The sequence below is a fragment of the Ammospiza caudacuta genome, chromosome 3 (assembly GCF_027887145.1).
Source record: "Ammospiza caudacuta isolate bAmmCau1 chromosome 3, bAmmCau1.pri, whole genome shotgun sequence".
NCBI lineage: Eukaryota > Metazoa > Chordata > Aves > Passeriformes > Passerellidae > Ammospiza > Ammospiza caudacuta.
In genome coordinates, this window is record NC_080595.1 from 73,334,611 (window position 1) to 73,355,027 (window position 20,417).

The 20,417-nt window shown below is 40.1% G+C and overlaps 1 protein-coding gene across 1 annotated transcript in view; it reads right to left on the minus strand.

Annotated features, from left to right (window-relative positions):
* Positions 1–20,417, minus strand: part of SOBP (sine oculis binding protein homolog) — a 112,533-nt gene that overhangs the window by 68,394 nt on the left and 23,722 nt on the right. The gene's annotated exons all lie outside the window — the stretch shown is intronic.

The window sequence follows — 20,417 nt, forward strand, 5'->3', positions numbered from 1 at the left end:
AGACTGAACTATCTTGTAAAAGCCTTGTCTTTTTAATTGCGATAGCCGTGGAAAACACAATGCATCTCTAACATTTTTACAGTGCTGGTAACATAAAAGAACTGAAATATTTGCCATTATCTTATCAAAATATCAGTCCTGCAACTTATAGGAATATTTTATGAATGGTAAGCCAGAAAGACTTGATTTTTCTTTCTTTCTTGAGTCACATTCACAGCAATGCAAGAGCAAAGAATAAGCCCTTCTCTCTATTGCAGAATTGATTTGCTTCATTAAAGGCCAAAACCCTCTCTCTCTTGCCAGCTGAAATAGCTGCCTTTGTATCCTTAAGTGAAATCATTAAGAAACATGTCAGACAGAGAGAGATGTGTTTTTCCCAGGTATTCCTAAAGCCATCGAGTACTACAAGACAGAGCTGTGAAATTATACTGCACCACTCCAAGCATTTGTTCCTCTTCCCAAACAGAGAATCATTGTTCTTGTTTAAAGAAATAATCCTCACAAAGCTGAAATAATTATTCAGCCCAAACAGCCCATAGCAAGTGAAACAGTCTTTAGACAGCTGTCATGGCTCAGTCTTCCGGAAGCTTTGATTTTAATGAAACTCATTAAGGAAAGAAATTAACAGAAATTAACAGGAAAATATCATAATTTGTCTTGTTTCAGAAAGCTTGAATGGAGACAAAAGGCTCTTAACATGACACGTAATGTGACCAGTCAAAACTCTGTGTGTCGCTGAATATCGCAGGCTGAGTAAGTCCGAAGCTGCTTATGCTGCAGCTCCACAGCTTGGTGCAGTGAAATGAAAACAGTAAATGAGAAATCCCTGTCTTTGGGCACTAAGGAGACTCTCTCCTAAGCATCTGCGCACTGTGTGCCCGTACAACCATGCAGGAATGTTCAAGGTAATGAAGATGCTACCTGTAAATATCTTAGGATGATGAAAGATGAAGGGTAATAAATTCTCTTGAGAAGGAAACAATTTATAGATAGTTCATGACAACTGTTTCTTTTTGCAATACTCTTCAAAGGAGGGGAAAAAAACCCACTTATCTTTTCAGATACATATTAGGTGTCTAAGTAATCTCTGATTTCCCATTCAGAAGCACAAAAAGGAACATTCCATCATGGTTTTTAATCTGAGTGGAATTGACAGAGGAGCATGCGGTGTTGTAAGCAGCTCAGAAAAGCAGCAATAACAACATTGACATGTCTTGGTTTAGTGTCCTCAGCCTCTCCTCTGGCTCTTGCTGGCAAGCTCTCCCTTAACTCAGCCTGCTACACTGCTGCCTCACCCCAGGAGAGAGCCACACACACCCTCTACAATGTGGGACTGGCATGTGCTCAATGGTTGGGCTAAAATCCTGCCCTTCTGCAACCATCTGAGTTCCACCTTTGACTTTCAAAGGGGCCAGGATTTAGACTGGAGGAGTTGTGAAAAGGACAGCCATGGTGCTTGAGACCAGAGGGAAGCAAAAGGGACAGCTGGAAAGCAAAAGGGGCATGACAATCCACAGATCACATTCATAAAATAAAATTTTCCCATGAATCACTATTTGTTCCTCAGGGGACCAGTCATCTTTCTACAGAAAACAATAACACCACTAAGAATCTGTTGAAAGCACATTCATAAAAGCATTACCTATTTGGCATTTGCCCCTTGCCACCTGCAGTGGCAGTCATCTTCTGAGGCAGAGCCACGTTGTGCTGCCATTGTATCATGAATCTACTGGCAATATCAGAGCAGTAACAGGCACACAGTTACTACAGCTTCCTAGCACAAGGAATTTGCATAAATATAGGTTAAAAGACAAGGTAGCGCTTCCAGGGGAGGAAAAAAGCCTTAGTTATATGGAATTTAGAAACAGTTTTCCTGTGATTTCCTGTGGAATTCACAGGAGGTGTCAGTGGCATGTAGGAAGTGCTGGGGTCCATAAGGGCAGAAACAGAGAGCAGGTATGACAGACAGGGAAAGTCAAGGGAGTAATCAGAAGCTGTTGGCAGGAGGGAGACAAGGATGGACAAGGAAATCAAGACTAATGGAAATGCTTCTGAGAGAAGTAAAAAGTGTTGGGCCTTCAGACAAAGCAATTCTTGAGAAACAGACATCAGCAGAATGGTTCCTCCTCCAGTTCAAATAAAGCCTGAATGATAATACAAGCCACAGAGGATATGGAAACTGGATCCTATCCAAATGGCCTTAGAACAAGCTGAATATGCCTAAACTGGAAAATCACCTGGACCTTCCTTTATCCCAGCTGACTAGGAATCTGTTCCCAGCTTTTAGTTAGATAGTTCTCACCTGACATTTATCCAAAATTGTATGCTGTTTCTAATCAAGAACACCAGCAACATCCTTCATGCTAACATGCTTAAAGCAATGGTCCACTTGTGAATACAGCTGCTCCAAAAAAAAAAAAAATCAAACTTACTCTATTGAAATCACTGGAGACAAACTGATTAGAATGACCAGAATTCAACCCCACAATTCTATACACAATCTGGGAAAGTTTGTGAACTTTTCATTATTCTTTTGAACCTTCTGAACTTCAAGGAGTTGTGGAAAGCTATTGAAATATATCAAAAGAGAAGTACCTCCTTACAGTCTCTCAGACTATATTTTATATGTTTTTATCTAGTAACACTGTGATCATAGACTACGATTAAATTAAACAAGCCCTCTTGCATTGTAGGGAAATGCCTGGATGACCTCCAGGAGGTTATTTCTGCCCTAACTTGTTCAATGTCAGAGCCATTTTAGGAATACAAATGAGTGAAGAGATTAGGAATAGATGAATCCTGGATATTGGACTGCTGTGAGTTCACCAGCTCTTTCTGAACTAGTAGCAGTGATTTCTTTCAAAAAGAAATCCCCCAAAATTAACCTCCTATCACCTAGATTACCTTCTTCCTGACTGAGAGAGCACTGAATTTCTCTTTCATTGCCACTCCTTCTCATGCAATGCATTAGACTATTTACTTAGGCTCTGAAGACTACCTTAAGTGTCCTCCAGCACACAAAAAAAATCCATACATAAATGATTCAGGAGTACATGCTTTATCCATTCCCCCTGTTTAAAAACATGCAAGTCAAATGCTTATCACTTACTGCCACTCAGCTCAAGCTTCCTACTCGCTTCAGCCTGCCTTCAAACTAAAGGCTAAAGATGACCTGACTTTCCCAGGTGTGGATGTCTAGCTGTAAGCCCCATCACACTTCCTGGAAGATGAGGTGTTTACAACATCTAGGAAAATCAAATTGTTATGACACAGCTCTTTATTCTTTGTTCTGCTTATTGTGGTAAGCAGAAAATATTCCACCAACATTATTCTACTATCTTGATTTGCTCTCATTTATTTTCACATGCAATTCACTGTGTGTTTGGACCACTCACTCACAAGAGTTATTTCAAAATTGCTTGCACTTCATCAAGTTTCCTTTTATATCCTCCCTTTTTCTTATTTCAAAGAGGCCAAATATAATTTTTTCACCTTTTTACAAAGGAAGCCTGAAATCCTGCTGATCCTGCCCGATACCTCCACAACCAAAACATTATGTCCTTTAGTCTCCAGTGCTTCCGTTTTCAGCAATCCCCACCTCTAATCTGTCCGCTCCTGGAGCATTCCAGCAGCAGTGGCTGTACCTCAGAAGGGTCACTATGAACTGCTCTTTCTCCAGGTTTGGGAAGAGGTTGGCACATCCCTCCCAAATGCAGCTATGGCACAGAGCTATGGGCTGACCACTTCAGTCCCTGTTCTCTCATTTATGAACCCCACTCCAAGGACAGCTGGGAGAGGGACCCACATCTCCATCACAACTCACTCCTCTGTAAAACTCAGATAAGGAGGCCTGTCTGTTCCCTGAGAGAAGCCAGAAACCATAGCAAGAAAATTGTATCAAGAACACAGAGCTCCTGCACATCAAAGAAAACCCCTTCCCTTCCTATTTATATTGGAGACTTCAAAACAGCCACCTCAGCTTTTGCTGTCACTTTAGCTGTTACAGAAGAGCCTGTTCTCTGCTTTCAGACACGTGTATTTTATGTAGCATGACAAGAAAACACAGTCAAAACTTTTTCTCACTCTAGTTTGAAAAAAAGCCTTTTCTTCTGTATTATAAAGGAAGAAAAGCTTTGAGAACTTCACAGGCAGATTTGTTGAAACAGTACTTTAAATACAGAGCAGAAAGCTTTCTTATTATGATTCTTTTCATGAGTTTATTTATAGGACATTTTTTTAATTCTGGAAACAAGAGCACATGGCTGCTGCACCTACAATCTTTCAACCAGCTTTGCCTCTAGTTAACCTCAGTTTTAAGGGAACATAATTAAACCAATTTCTCTGGGACTACTACAGTGTAAACCAGGGTGATCTCATGAAGAATTTCTTTCCCAGTGTTCCTATTGTCACTTACTGCAAAAATAGCAAAATTAAACACAGCAAGACAGTCAACTTTTCCACAGGTATTTTGCACACTGCAGCAGCCCATGATGCATGACATAAATCATGATAAGTAAAACACAAGAAAAATGGAAACAGAGCACTGATGTCACTTATGCCTGGTAATTTGTGTATGTGCATGCATGTCTCCTGGATGCAGGGGACACTGGCCAGCTGGGGATAATGTCTATAAAACCACAGACCCACATTATACCTGGCACAAAGCTTGTTTCACCTCGCGAAGTGTGCTATGACTTAGTGGAGGCTCACTTTTGCCACTGACATTACTCTGGTAGATAGAGACCTCATCTCACAACCAGGCCCTATCTCATATTGAGCATCTGTGCCTAAGCACTGCCAAACGTGCACATCCTTCCTGACAGGCTACTCAGAGCCAGTTAAGCCTGGCAAATGTGTTTGTGCACGGCACTTTAGCAATACAGCACACGCAAAACCTGCTAGTTTTCTTCCACAATATTTGCAAATTCCGTAACAGTTGATTATTTATACATTAACCCACAGACTTCATTTCTTCCATCTTATACCCACCCATTGTAGATGTAGTGTTGTTGCCACTTGCTCTGTTAGGCACAAATTAATGCATCAGGGCCGTGTAATTTATGCATGCTATTTTGTCAAGTCTGTTTGTATGGAATCTGCTTTGGAGAGGCAAGCTGCTCTCTACTCTGGGGCTAGAAATAGTATTAATTTTTCCTTTCTTTTGGTGGTATGGATCAAGGTAGCTTTAGAGCAGTCACCAGCAAATCTCTGATGAGATGGAAATTGCAATGTTCTGTGTTTTATGCTGCTTCAGGTAGAGATGATTTGTGTGCATGAAGAAGTATGACACGGACACAATAGAGGAAAACCCTAGTTGACATGGATATTCAGGGATGCCATTATCAGGGCAGCCAAATGACCAAGGACAAAGCACTGATTTACTAAGTTAGAATATGACTGTGCGCTTCCAGGTTTCAAAAGCGAGGGAGGAAACCAAACTGCCTGCCTTTCCCAGGAAGAAGTATTACAAGGCAGACAGCTTGTTCCACTTAAATGCGCCCCACTGCAGTAACAGTATTACTTGTGAAATGAAGACACAACATACAGTCTTTTCTTAGTGCTTTACAATTCTCAGGTCAAGTGCTAATACATATTACAGAGCTCTCCCTGGCAAGTATTGTTAGAGCTGTCATTAAAGACCTCCAAAAATCTTAGCTGTGCAATTCAAAATGTTTCCAAATCCTCTTATCCCAAACATAACAAATCTTGCTGTTGTTAAATCTGATGTTTTGTAAATTTGATACTACTTGGCTTATTGAGGGGGCTGGAGAATTTTTTTTGTGTAATAACACAGATCTCCAGAAAACGAATAAAGCGTCTCTACAGCAGGGGAATAAGACGGATCTCTGGGAGGGGATTTATGTAGACCCGTGGAAAAGGAAAAATCAAAGACCACCTACAGTACAGTATGAAGATGATTCTAGGATTAAAAGGCACAATAATGCTACCCAATTACATCTCTGCCTGGGTCATGTGCTATGCATAGCAGAAAGAAGCAAGATGGCAGATACCCTGGGTTATTTTAATTAATTTAATCATGTGACTAATTGGTCTCTGCTGGGTTTCTGTGGTAACTGCTTCCTAAGTGCTGATGGGCAATTGTGTTAAATGTAGCTTGGAAACTGCACGTAGGGTGCAGTGCCTTCCAGGGAGCAAAGGGAATTGTACAGCTGTGTGGAGAAGGTGCTCCTGCTGGGGCACTGATTATCTCCGTGCAGAATGTCTACAGCTGTACCATCCTCTTTGCTCGCCTGCTTCCCGAAGGAACACGCAGCAAACACGCCAGACTTTTCCCCTCCTGGGCGTGAAAGTAGATTTCCTGTAGAAATATGGGAGGGCACACGTATGCGGCAGAGCACGCGCGATTTGGAAACAAAGGGAGAGCAGCCAGAGCGCCGTGCGTGCAGAACTGAAACGACTCCTGCATGCACAGTGTGAGGCCCTGCAAGCCAGAATGTCTTCTTAGTGCTGACTCTGTTTGAGGGTAAATCCATTACCAAGCCCTGACACAAACAACGTGTGAAACCGGGTGGTTTTTTTTTTCCCCAACTGCTCCTGCTTCTCTTGTATTATTCATGAAATCCCTAAATCCACACAGGTCATAATTAGCATGGAGTACTGCAAAATGGCACAGAGCTGCCTTCAAAACTGGCAAACATGAAAATGACTTGTAAAAGTCATTCCTTGCTTCACGGGTTGAATTTCAGATCACCACGAACAAGAAGTTGTCATCCTGTTGGATCCAAACTTACGCCCATGTCTCCTCACATGATTAATGTAACAGCAAGAGTGGAAAGATGATTAATAATAGCAACCTACATTCCAGCAATCACAATTGCACATAAATGACTGTTTAATGGGGTGGTAAGTTAAACCCCATTAAGGGCACAGAGAAAAAACAACTGAGAATCTCCCCTCCTCGGTACCTTTCAATGAAAAAAAGGAACCTAAGAAAATATCCTTAAGACAATGTAAGACATGCTGCAAATACAGAAAACAATAGGGAACAGAAAATGCCATACCTTATCCTAACCTCACCAATGAAAATGCACAAAGAGGATAGGAAATGTAGGAAGACATAGCCAAAGAGAGGTTAAAAGTTTGGTAGCTGCATTGTGAAGGATAGAAAGGTTCCATATTATAAAGCAAGGGAAAGGATAAAACAGAATGGTAAAGGAGGAAAAACGTGCAATACCACCCTGTCCTGGGCTACTGGAAGATAAAGAGCTATCCAGCCTAACTGTGGCAAACCTGAGCTTTATTTTATTTAATATAAATTAGGGTAAATTTAAAATACCTTATACAGCTTTATCAGCAAAAAGTTATAGTTGTAGAGCACAAATATCAAATTCCTTGTTTTTCCTGTTGTAATGCCACCACTGGCTTGAAGTTTGTGATTCAGTTCTCATCCTACTGACATCAGTGGAAATATTGCCCCTGACACTCATAAGACCAGAATACTTCCTTTGTTTTGAAACTGGTGGTCAGCATGCTATTGCATATTCTGTTCTGAAATTTCTATTGAGTTATTCAAACCTAAATTCAGGGCTGAAGAAATAAAATGCTCAAAATAACCACATTTGCTGTAAGCTGTCTTTAGGAAATCAATTTTAGGAAACAACTTACAAACTAGGTGAAATGCTGTAATATCTCTACTGTGTTCTTTGGAAAAGTTAGGTAGGCATAGTGAAGCTGCTACACATTACGTTTTATGCTGAAATGTCCAGATATAATGAATTAGAGCTCTACATGACCCTTCTTTAAAAACAGCCCTTATTGTGTGGGATTGAACACAACCTCACATTCTGCCTTAGTCTTTTTATAAGAAGTCTTTTTTACACTTTCCATATTTTCACCAACAGCAAATACTAGAAAATATTGACATTTTCAAAATACTCCAAAAGAGCAGTGTGGCGACCCTGACAACTGCATTATGAAGGCTGAAAATTTTTAAAAGAGACTTGAGAATAACTGAAAGTGAGACAAAACATTTTCATTTGAGTGATATTAACAAAAAACTCCCCAGTACAACGATACTAAACCTACTGCTCCTGCAGACCCAGTAAGAACTAAATGGAGCCATTACAGCTCCTACATTGGGCCAAAATTACTGCTGATCCAAGCAGCCCTGTTTATTTTAATAAAGCTGTGCCTGTTTACACCAGCTATGTATTTGCCCAACCAAATGGGACATGTCAATCTGGATCTGGATTGTGTCACAGAGCCCTTCATGCCTGCTATACCAGCAGGGCAACCACTCTGATTAGGAAGATGGGTCTCACCACAGTGATCAGCCCATTTGTTCATCTCATCTGGCAAATTGCAGCTGACAACAGCCAATACCTGAAGGAAGGAATGAAAAATATCCTATAGTCTACACAGTTATAGGATGCATCTGGGGCTGACACAGCGGGCAACATCTCTCATGCATGATATTTGGTTCCTATTGCTCTTTCACTTGGTTTAGTTATACACTCTGCTAACAGTAATCAGCTTTATCAAACCTCTGCAACTACACCATTTAATTTTAGTACCAGTTCAACTGCTACTCCAAACAGAGCACTCCTGTTTATTTCAGAGGCCTGTCACTCATGCCTTTAACTATTTGTAACAGTTGAGTCTAAAAATGGGCAGTGTACTTTTGGGAATTAATAACTCCTGAATCCAAGAATGCTATCCTTTCATTTCCAAAGGAGACAGAAAATACAGAGGATGGTGTATGTATCCCCCTGCCAGTGCCAGCCACTGTGTTTACTAGTGTTTGTTTTTCCCAGCTTAGTCAGTCCCAGGCAAACCAGCTCATTTCATGCCCCAGCTACAAGTGTTAACACCTCAGAGTATTATACACCAAAACTGCAAAAGATGAACCTCTAGTCCACCCTTCTCCTACTTCTCCACAGGCTTAACATTTTCATATTCCCTAAAGCATCTTTGATTTGTCTCATCACTGAACTCTGCATATCCAAACTCTCTCCAAATCTTGCCACCCCTTGTTCTATCCACATTACAGCAACGACCCAACTGTCCTCCCCAACACTCCACCACCCCAGACCCTTGCTCATTCAACTACCATTATATCTGCATCATCCAACTTACTGCCCTTCTCCTATCCTCAGCTTCAGGCTGTTGTATAGCTTCACTCATTCCCCTAGGATATTTTTTTCAGGTTGCTTTTTTATCCCCCCTTGACATAATATCTTGCTTTTGGAAAAGTACAAGTTGGATTTCTTCATTATTTCTAATTCCTCCAGAGAATTATTTTCTGTCCTGTCTGGTATCTGCAACTCCTCCTAGTTCAGTATCAGCTGCAGAGTTTGTGAACTTGCTCTCTGTTCTCTCCTGGAGATCATTAATGAAATATGAAACAAGACCAACCTCACGAAAGTCCCCCTGGCACTTCTCTATCCACAACCTGATATGCTGCTCTTTATCACCACCCTTTACTTTATTCCTTGAGCCTGTTTTCAGGCCACTTGACAGTGTTCATATCCAAAGTAATTTGAATTAATCTGAGGGTAAGATTTCATGAGATGCCATTTCAAGTGCTTTACTAAATTTCAAATCCATTAGAACTTCTAATTTGCGTCCCTCAGCTGATTTCTGTGCGTGTGTACACACTAGCCGTGGTTGCTGGGCAAAATCTCTGTACTTGTCTCTTACTCCTTGCCCATGTGGTACAACCACAGAAAGCAGGAATGTGGTTGAGTGGGTTTGTGCATTGAGTATCTGCCTTTTGTTGGAAAATCCAATTTTTTTCCCAAAAAACAACTAATTTTTCTCAAGAAAATTGAATTAAAATTTTGTGTAGCACATACAAAAACACTCCTCAGCATTATAAAGTAATTTTTCTTTTGGCAGGAAACTTGAGTCCTTTTCAATGCAAGCAGTTTCTTATATAAATGTCCAGCTTCCTATGAAAACATGGACTGAAGTATGCTGCATTCACTGCTTCCATGGAGAGCATCAAACTATACATAGACACCAAATAACACATCAAAACCAACCAATCTATCCAGCAAACATGATCCTGAGGTCCAAATAACTACCTAAATATCTCTGTCTAAAAGCTGCTATGTATAAAAATTATATCCCAGCTGTTCTTTACAGTGTTACTATCTGCCAGGTCATGCCTAACTGAAGTTACTTTATTCTGCTGTTAAACAAATTAAATAAAAATTATTTAGGAACTCTCATTTCCTGTGCTCAAGAAGAAAGTAACCTTATGTCTCCTTTTCTTTTTCTGTTTTTGTTTTGGTTTTTTTAAGCATCATACAAAAGGCTTCCAAATTTTCAGGAACAGTTGCTGGTTTTAATGATATATTGCAGATCCTTGTCAATATCTCTGCTGCTTCACACTTTTATTTCCTTAGGAACACTCGGCTGAGCACCATCTGCTCCTGGTGATTTACTGCTCTCGAGTTGCTGAAGTTGGTCCATAACTTCATCCTAAGAGACTTCAATTTCTGTTATAAGGCCACATTCTGATTTCCTGTGGATAGTGTCCTTGGGACAGGAATTTCCTCATCATCCTCTGTGGTGAAGACGGACATCGGAAATTTAATTCCGTTTCTCTGCTGTTCCACTTTTTGAGAGGAGGTCAGAGCCATGGCTGGATGGCTTACAGGCACAGGGGACTTACAGGTGGCTTTTTGTTTTCTAGAGAGACTTTTTCTGTACTTTTCCTGTACTTCCTACGCTGCCCGGTACCTGCACCTTTCAGATAATTTCTGCACTCCACCTCAGGAACCTTTAGCTATAACTGATTGATCATGTCTTCAAAAGTTTTGAAGGAAGTGTTTTGTCTTAAAAAGGCAAAACTTTTGGTATTTCTGCTACATGTATGCCTAGGACCCTGGTGGCATTTCCATCATTTAACAACCACACTTCCAATTTGGAAAAAAATGGTTTTTTCCTCTCTTGCTGTGTGAAAACCACAGAAACAATAGGAAAACAGACCAGATGCAAAATAATTGAATTGCATGTACACAATGTACAGGGCAAATATGCACAGGGCCTGATCTAAAGCTAATTGCAAGCAGTGGGATGTCACCCGCTGATGCCAATGGAGTCTGGATCACGCCCAAAGAAAGTACACAAAAAAGCAGAGGGAGTTTTTTGTCTCATCTTTCAGTTACAGTAATCATAGGTGTTGTTTGTAACAGTAGTAGGTAACAAATTTTCCAGTAAAAGTGTGATTTTTAAGTTGACAGTGTCCCTTTAAGCTTATGCACTTCTTCACTTAACTATGCCAGATTTACTCTCCCCTTTCTACTTTTCCTTGCTCAGAGGTATACATACCATCTGTGCATCTAATATGGTGTTCTTAAATAGCCTCCAGAGAGATTCAATGCTTCTTTTCTCCCCCTTTTTAAAACTTTTCTTGTTTAACCCTTTTCCTTGGTATTTTAGAACCTCCTCTTTCAGAGCTCCTGGTCCGTCTTCCTCAGGATGAAGTTATCACCTTCACACACTGAACTCAGTAGTACAGCTACTTTCTCTTTTAATACTTGTACATTAGTCAAAACTCAGAGGGAGCTGCCTTATCAAGGCAGTGATATTGATAAATTGCTTCTGCAAAAGGAGGCATGAGACTGGACCATTCAACAATAGCCAAAGTCAACCATTATTTTAACACTACACAATGAAATAATTCAAACCTTTCTCCCCATAAATATTTAAATGTCGGTGCACTGCTTTAATCTCCAGATTAATCTTTTAAGACTTATGTTTTGAGTTCTAGGAGCTTTCTTCCACCTAATTTTTAGTAGCACTGTGCACCACAACCGCAAAAGCCTGGGGGCTAAATTAAAAATAATAAAAGAGTTATTGAGACTGAGATGTTTGATTTCTAACTCAACAGGCTTCCCTCTTCATTTGAGACTTTGAATTTCAAGGGAGAGAAGGGCCACAGGCATACAGGACACTGCAGTGCTGCATCCATCCATGTACTAAGAGGAAAATCACTCAATCTAATGGAGATGTTGAGTCCTTGGTGGTTCCCCACGTTCCCCAAGAAAGCTGCACCAGGCTACCATGCCCCACTAAGGGCCCTTTCCCTCCCAAAGCCCAGAGAAAGGCTGGAGAGATGGTCTGCTCTGCTTTGGAAATAAATGGGCAGCAACAGAGCCCTGTCTCCTCCTCATCCCAGACAATGGACTGGCTCCTGCTGGAGCATCTCTGCCACCCCTCTGTGTGACAGAGGCAGGGTCTGGCCTCCTGCTTCTTAGGCTGGAGAGCAAATAAACCAAAAACATCTGAAGACACATGCTCCCCACCTCCACACCCATCAAATGGCTGTTTCTAAGTATTACTAAGCAGATGAGTACATTTATTTTAGATACAAAATCGCATCAAGTCTGACAACTCACAACATATGTTTACTTTCAACTTAAATTCAAATAGGTGAGCTGTAAATGCTTGGGGTTTTGACATAGTACAGCCAGTAACTGAATTTATCTGGTCACCAAGTGATCAAACATTATTGGAGAAACGATTTTCTACTGGAAAGACATTTTACATTTTCAGACTTTTGCTCTATAAAATCCACCTCATTCTTCCATCAAGTTTAACGCCTGCACAGTGAGCACGGCTTGATTTATGGCAAGAAACTGACTTCAACTAACAATCCCCAGTAGTACATTTTCCTGTTCACCCAGCAGATTATAAGTTATATCCATTTGGCCTCTCCTAGCCTCATTTAAACTCACAAGGCCAGACTCAAGGTTAATGGGTGTAAGGGTTTCTTCAGTCTTCCCATAAACCAGCAGAGGTTTCCAAACAAACCTAAAGGGGATGAAATTTTCTGGCTAGAAGAGGCCCAAAAGATAGACACTGTGATTTACTCCCTTGGTCTGAACTCAGTTTCATCCTTGAATTTATTGCAAGATTTCTATGGCTGGTGGAGAGGAAAGTCGCCACACTGGGAGTGTAATAGAGTGATTAAATACAGACTGTCAGCTGACAAGAAATGTCGCAACACCGCTGAATTGCTGCCTCACCTGCACAAATTACTTTGCCACTTGCGAAATGTGACAGCAATGTCATCTCCTGAGACACTTTAGGACTAGAAATTACCTTCCACCTTCAGCTGGGCCCCTCAGGTTTTTTACTTCTGCCCACCCTGCTACTCTGCCTGGGTGGAATTTTGCCTTGTTAAACTACGCCGCTAATTCTAATTTCTGTATTCCACACACCCTTTCAGAAGTGTGTACGAATGGTGTTGCTCACAACATTGTTCCTAATCCAAACACATTTTGGAAAACCATATTTGCTTAATTTTGGTTTTCAAATAAAAATATATAGAGTGAAAAAAATACTCAACCTCCTTTTCAATATTTCCCTAAGTTAATGAGCTGACTGATAAATGAACAGATGCCATTAAGGCAATAATTTATTCAAATGTCATGATATTTTTGAACAAACATTTAATATGCATTTCTTTATTTGCCCAGCTCATATTAGTATTAATGATTGATGTGTTCATTAGGAAAAGGAAGAGTGGCACCAAATATAGTCTGTGCAAATTAGATTCACTTTGGAGATATACCCTGAGCTTTTGTCAGAACAAGGACTGTTCTTGATGCTCATTCTGTGTTGAGCATGAGAAAACAAAGCTGAAAGGTGCCTAATTTTGTACAAAGCCAAGGTTAATCTAAGGTGACCTGAGCTGAGACGTGAAACAGAGGAGAGCAATCTTTTTTTGAGCAATTGGCTAGCTCACATAGGTTGGAACCAAAGGGGTTCAGAGGTAAAGTAAGCACCAGTGTGTATTATATCTGCTCATTTTCTGAATGCATCACTGTTATTGATTTAAACTCTTTAATCAAAAATCCCTTGGTGATGTAAAAATGCCATGGATGCAGACCATGAAGTCTATCTTGCCAGACTTTTTAAAGGAGCAAAATGTCTGTTATCCTCTAGTGTTCTCCTCTCCCCTTCAAAAATTCACCCTATGTGATTTAAAGCCTCAGTAAAGCTTTTTAGTAACCTCCAGAAAAATGGCTACTGGCCATATTTCTCCCTCAGTCACTCTGCAGGTAGAAACTTCTTTCACTTCTCCAATACCAAGGTGCTAGAACACCTATTTAAATCCAAATCATTGCTCTAAACTGCATTCACTCAGTGTGCAAGAAACTTAAAAGCATTTCCAGTCAAGTCCTAACACAATTAGTGGTTTTTGTTGTACCATCTGTATGCAAACAAAACTTGCTTCTGGGAAAAAGGAAAAGTGCAATCGTTGAAGCTGTCCAAAACTGATGTGAGGACACCTTGCATAAACTGGTAGCTTTGTTTGAATCAAATGCCTGGTCCCCAAGAGGCAGCTGTAATTAGCATATTCATCTTGATAGAACCAAAGCAGCCAGAATGCAACACGACTGATGTAATGTGACATGGTGGTTAAAATTAAAAGTGAACACGCCTTTTAATTGGATTGGATACCTGCTAGTAATTCAGACAATGGGAATTTGATTCAAATTTATAGTATTAAATGGCAGCAGATGGACATTAAAATGTCCATTGAGTTCGCAAACTGACAAGCACGCTGGGTTTGCCAGATCCCTTCATTAAGTCACTGGTGGCATCAGTCAGGTGCTGCTGCCCATTTCATTGTTAGCAATGGCAATACATTTTGCTTTGTTGTGGGTGAGTGGCGAGATATTCTGACTGATGGCCTCAGTGGGTTCATTTGGAATTTCATTTGCCTCTTCTAATAATGAAAAATCCTAGCTCTGGTTTAGGAAAGTAATTCTATGAGATTTCTGGGTTTAGCATCCTGTAAATAACCAGGCCAGCTGATGACAGCAAGACAATGATGCCAATCTTCTTTCTGACCAATGCCACCCATTTTTTTCACACCTCAGGATTTTCTTAATATTTCAGTCTCTGTTCCAGGTTCTTGGTCACTATATGCAGCCTTCAACCCTCCACAAACCTTGAAAACATCTTCTGAATTAGGTTATTCTCCTTATCCCTCCTTCTCCAGCCAGTTCCTCAAAGAAGTTTGCAATTGTGCCCCACACTTGAGCTGTTTCCCCTGCAGACTCAGCGTCTCATCTGCATTCACTCATCAGCGCTCATTTATGTCTCAACAAAGCAATCACAGCTATGGAGATGTTTGTTGTCTTTTTCCCCTCTACCTTCAAGCATTTGCAGGAAACCTTTTCAATTGGCTGCTGTGGCAATAGGCGCACACACACACGCAGCTGTGCACACACAAATACACGCACGCACGTTCTACGCAAACCCGCAGCGGCAGGAGCCGCTTTGTGAACCATTTATTGAATCCTGCTTTTCTCTACAGCTCCACAGAACCAAATATGGGCAACTGCATGAAAAGATGGTGGGACACCTGCTCTGCACTGACCTTTCTGAACACCTGATTAACGCAAGTTAAATCTCTAGGAGAAACAGATTTTCTATTCAGAGCTCCATGTTTTTCAACTATAGAAAGGGAGTCTGAAGGAACAGCTAAGCTTTCTTTTTTTTGGTCAGGGCATTATTTGCATCAAGTTGCTCCAAGCAATTTTCTGAATTTCAATGAATAATGATCACTTTACAAATTAAATTTTGTAGATGCATAAGGAAGAGATGAAAGTGGCTCTTTTTTTTGCCATTACTCATTGACTTAACAGTGAGATTGTTAAATATTTCTCATGCGCTGTTAGGCCGCACAATTAAGCTTGAAATCAAGAGAACTTTCTCTGACAATTCTCAGTAATAATTCTGGGGAATGATAGCTGCTGTTTACTCCAGTTTATAGTACATGTTTGTATCTAAATGTCCATATTATCACTTAGTGATAGATATTAATTAACCAAAAAATTATGCAGGCAAGAGCACTAAAGTGATATGACGTTGCATGCTCTTTATCATTTTTAAATATAGCTTGAAAATGTGAGGGGTTTCCTAATGCAACAGAACTCAGAACTAAATAAATGTCTATGACTTCTTACAGCTCCATTTGATAGTTCACATTCATTTTTGCCACACAGATGAGATAAAGGACCCTAAACCTGTCTGCACTACTCCCTGTCTGCACTACTAACACACAGTATTGCCCATCACTACACTTTACAGGGAGAAAAGAGTCATCCTTGTTTACATCTTCTTGGTGCTACAGAGTAGCTTACTTTTACTTTCTGATTTATGCCTTTTTGTTTATTAGCATGAATGAAATTGGACTGCTCTGTAAACAGAAACATCTATCTTGATTCCTAATTGTGAGGCAGTATGAAGCAGGGACAAGGTCAAGTATAAAATACTGCCTGAGAACCTTGCAGTCGCTATGTCTCCAAAGCCTTAGTCAAATCAAGTAAATTACTCTTTAATGTATCTGTGAGCAGATTTTATAGCCTCTTTGAAGTCAGTTCTAGTTCTATGTTTGGCTATTTGGTCATAATAAATTTGTTTTCTGACCCATTGAGTCAAACAATTTAATTTCAAAATTAATCTTTTCAAGTTTCAGACTCACTGGATCAAATTATGAGTCCAACCATTCCCTTTAAATTTCATAATCTGAAACTTGGTGGTCTAGTGCTTTTTGCCCTTAAGTGACTCTTTGGCACTTAACTTTGTATTAGTTGGCCTCTAAAATTAAATCTGAGAAGGAAGCATCCAAATCTTATATCTTTGGGTACTACTAACATTAGTCCCAAATGCTTGCTTTTCCAGCAATGGTTCCTTTTAGTCGGTTTTATTATACACAACAGGTTGTCATCATTCAATATTCAATATACAATATTATACATTATTACAATATGTACATTTGACTGGGCGAACTGGACAAACAGGAGCAGGAATGCATATTTGGGCTATTTTTTGTTTGGGGGTGGCAGTGGTGTTATTTTTAGGTTTTTTTCTAAATTGGATCTTGTCTAAATGCTTTGGGTTTTGCTGAATGGGGTAAAGGCCTCAATTTTTTGTTCATTTATCACTAACAATTTAGATAAATTTATTCTGTTGGGGGAGCCTTTATGATTTCAAAACATACATATTTCTATTCTTGCAAGGCATGGCTGCTGGCTAAAATAATTTTAAACGGTCATGACTTTAGAACACCTGGAGTAAAATTTGCATTTCTTATAAGAAAAGCAACTTAAGGTTGCACCAGACTTCTTCTTTACAAACTTCCCATTCCAGGCATGAAGCTCCCTGACAACCCTGGCTATGCATGGATGCAGAGGATACCGAGGCCCAGCTTCCAGAGCACAAATAGACAAGACTCCAGCAGGACAAAAGGCAGGAAAGCCTGATGGGCACCTCAGACTTCACTCCTTGGGTTCAGAGCTCCCAAGGCCAGGAAGGCACCAGCTTATCCCAGTGTGTTGCTGCTCTTGCCAAACCTAGTGCAGGAAAGGGCTGAGAAGGAGTTGGAAGTTGGGAGCAGCCAGTGCCCAGCTGGCCTGGGGCTTTGTGGAGCCCTTTCAGGGCTCTTCAGGGTGGGCTCATGCCAAGCCTTCTCCCAGCTGGGAATCTGTGGCATGCAGCACTGCAATGTGCATTTGCCCTGTGTATGGGAAAAGATTTTTTTAATTAGAATGATTATAAAAGTCCTCATTCTGAACACAGCAATTGTCATTCAGGGATGGATAATTCACAGCATTACTTAGTGCTGTTTTGAGGCATTAGTGATGACTAATTCCTTACTGCTTAAACAGTCCTACCATCCGAGGCAAGCACTTATTACAGCACTTCTTATCTAGGGGAGGGAGGGAAGACTGCTTAACGTGATCCATTAGGAAACTCAAGCTTTAAATAAAGTGACCACAAAGTCCTATCAGCTCCCAGAAATGCAGCAGCTGTACATATTTAATGTAATACAACACTATATTGTGGCAGAGATCCCTGTTTAAAACATGCATAAGGCAGGTGAAACGTGACTGTTTTGCTCCTCTGTTTGAAAAATGAGAAAGTGTAGAGTGGCATAACTCCTTAAAATACATAAATAAGCATTAGAGTCAGGGAGAAGACAGGTATGCTGTTGGAATAGCAGTAACAGAGCAAAGGTCAGCAGTTAAATCTGAAACTATTGCATCCTGGTTCTTTTGATCTTATTCCTCAAGACTCCACTCTGTTACTAACAGGTGAAGTGCAAAACCAGAAGCGTGAGGGTCTGCTGAATTTTACTGTGCTTATCTTCATTTAAGAAGAGCACTTCCTAAATATTCTGTCCCCAGATTATCTAATGCCATAAATACATGCAAGGGACAGCTACAGATTTCCTCTGCTCAGCCAAATCCTGTGAAATTCCAGGTTTCACAGGTCCAAAGAAAAAGAGAATTTAACTCACTGGCTTAGCTTTGAAGCAGAGCCAATCAACATGATAATGTTTTCTCACCATGTTTTGCCAAGTCCTCCCACATGGCATTTTGTTAGTTTGAAACCTTTTTAGTGAATAATAGGACATTTTACTGGGATATGATGGTATATGAAAATATTAGGAACATCTATTGTGCTTATATACATATATGTGTATATGTATTTATTTGTATATATTTGTATATGTGTGTGTGTCTGTCTGTCTGTCTATACACACATACAAAATAATGAATACAGAGAGCTTTCTTGATGGAAATATTTGGCATCTGCCAGAAGTTAACAGAGGTGTAGGAAAGGGAACCAAGGAGAATGTGAAGCTCTAATTCATCCTCTCTCATAATACAAGAAGAAGACCTCCAGTAAAGCACCAGGGTAATAAATAGTAAGTCAGGTAAAAGGGAACTTTTTCATATACTGCCTCACTGATTGAATTCATGGTCATAAACTATTACTGAATTCTACTACTAACGGGTTACTAGAAGGTTGAAGTACCCTATGCGTTATGTTAACACACATTTATTTTCATTTAGTGGAGATCTAAATCTCTTATTTCAGGATCTGAGCTGTAGGTGAGAAAGAATACACCAAGTCCTTTCATCTGCCTCTCCAAGGTTTCCCAAATTATCTGGTACTCATCAGTTCTGGTCACACAGGACCAGTTAACCAGGATCACTGACAATGCCTCCATTACTAGGAAGGATCTTATCCATGAAAATTTGTGACTGGAAGTCACAGGAGCATCAGCTGACAGAGATCTGCATCCTGTCAGCCCAGAGTGTCTGGACTGCCCTGCACACTGTAAGGCACACAGAACTGCATGCGATAGAAGTGCACATGTGCACATGCACATACATCCCTGCAGATTTATTCTCAAATGAGGAGCATCTAAGGAGCACGTTTCCCTCCTCTACACTTCTAGATAAAAAGAATGTAAACAACACTCTTCACAGAATACTCATGTGACTTTTACTTGCCTGTCTGCTCCAGTAGACACTATGAGCTTCATTCTCCAAGACTGCCACTAAAATTCCACTCTACTGATTTTTGCAACCTAATTCTTCAGGCTTTTTTTTTTTTTTTGGCAGGATGATGTGACCCAAATTTATAAAGGAGATTAATTTGCTATAACATTGCATCTGAAGTCTAGAAACCATATGTACTTATTGGTTATCATGACAGATGTAAAAGACCAGATTTAGAGACCAGAAGTCAGTTTGAACTTGACAGGCTTGGAATGTCCTGAAGGATGAGGGTAAATGGCATCATTTAGGAAGCCAAAATGTAAAGAGTTTTCTGACTGAGAAACATTTCTAAGACAATAAAGTTACCCAGAGGCTCACATTATTAAGCACCAAAAGGATACAGTTAGTTTTTTAACAACTAAAAATTTGAGGGGTTCCTTCTCTATTTTTCTTTAAATGACATGTTACAAATTCTGCTGCAGAAAAACAGCTGCTGAAGTAACCTAGAGGGCATTTTCAGGCACTGTGCTTCAGTGATTACAGCAATTTTTGTAGACATTCAATATTAGGATTGCTTCTAATTTTAGATGGAGTTAAATTTAAATTGAGTAGGAGGGGTGTTCACATTACTCTAGATGTTCCAACATTGCTTACCCCAACCCAAAAATTGAATAGTGTCTGAATTTTTTAGCAATGATAAGTTATTAAAAATTATATACTTTTAAAGAATGAAACTACAGCTCACTAGCAGCAGTGAAAAGATGTGCAGTATTGTGATGGGACTGAGACTTAGGCCCTAAAAGCATTTACCAACTGGCCATGACCCCAATGCCATGGGACTTGGTGGCACTGTCATACACAGCCTTTCTCTATTCTACTTCTCTGATACTTCCTCTTAGCTGTGTATATGTAGGAAGTATCCTGAGACTCTAAGGCCAAATTCAGAGTCTTATGTTAATGCTTATTAGTATTTAAATTTCCTGACCCTCACAAAACCCAAGTATAAAGCTGAGAGAAACTGAAAGAAAGAAGGTTAGTAAAGGGTTGACAGTCCAACAGACAATACAGATGGAAAGTGGTGGGACTAGGTGAAACAGAGAAAACAAAAGAAAAGAGTTTCTATTAGATGCTAAATGA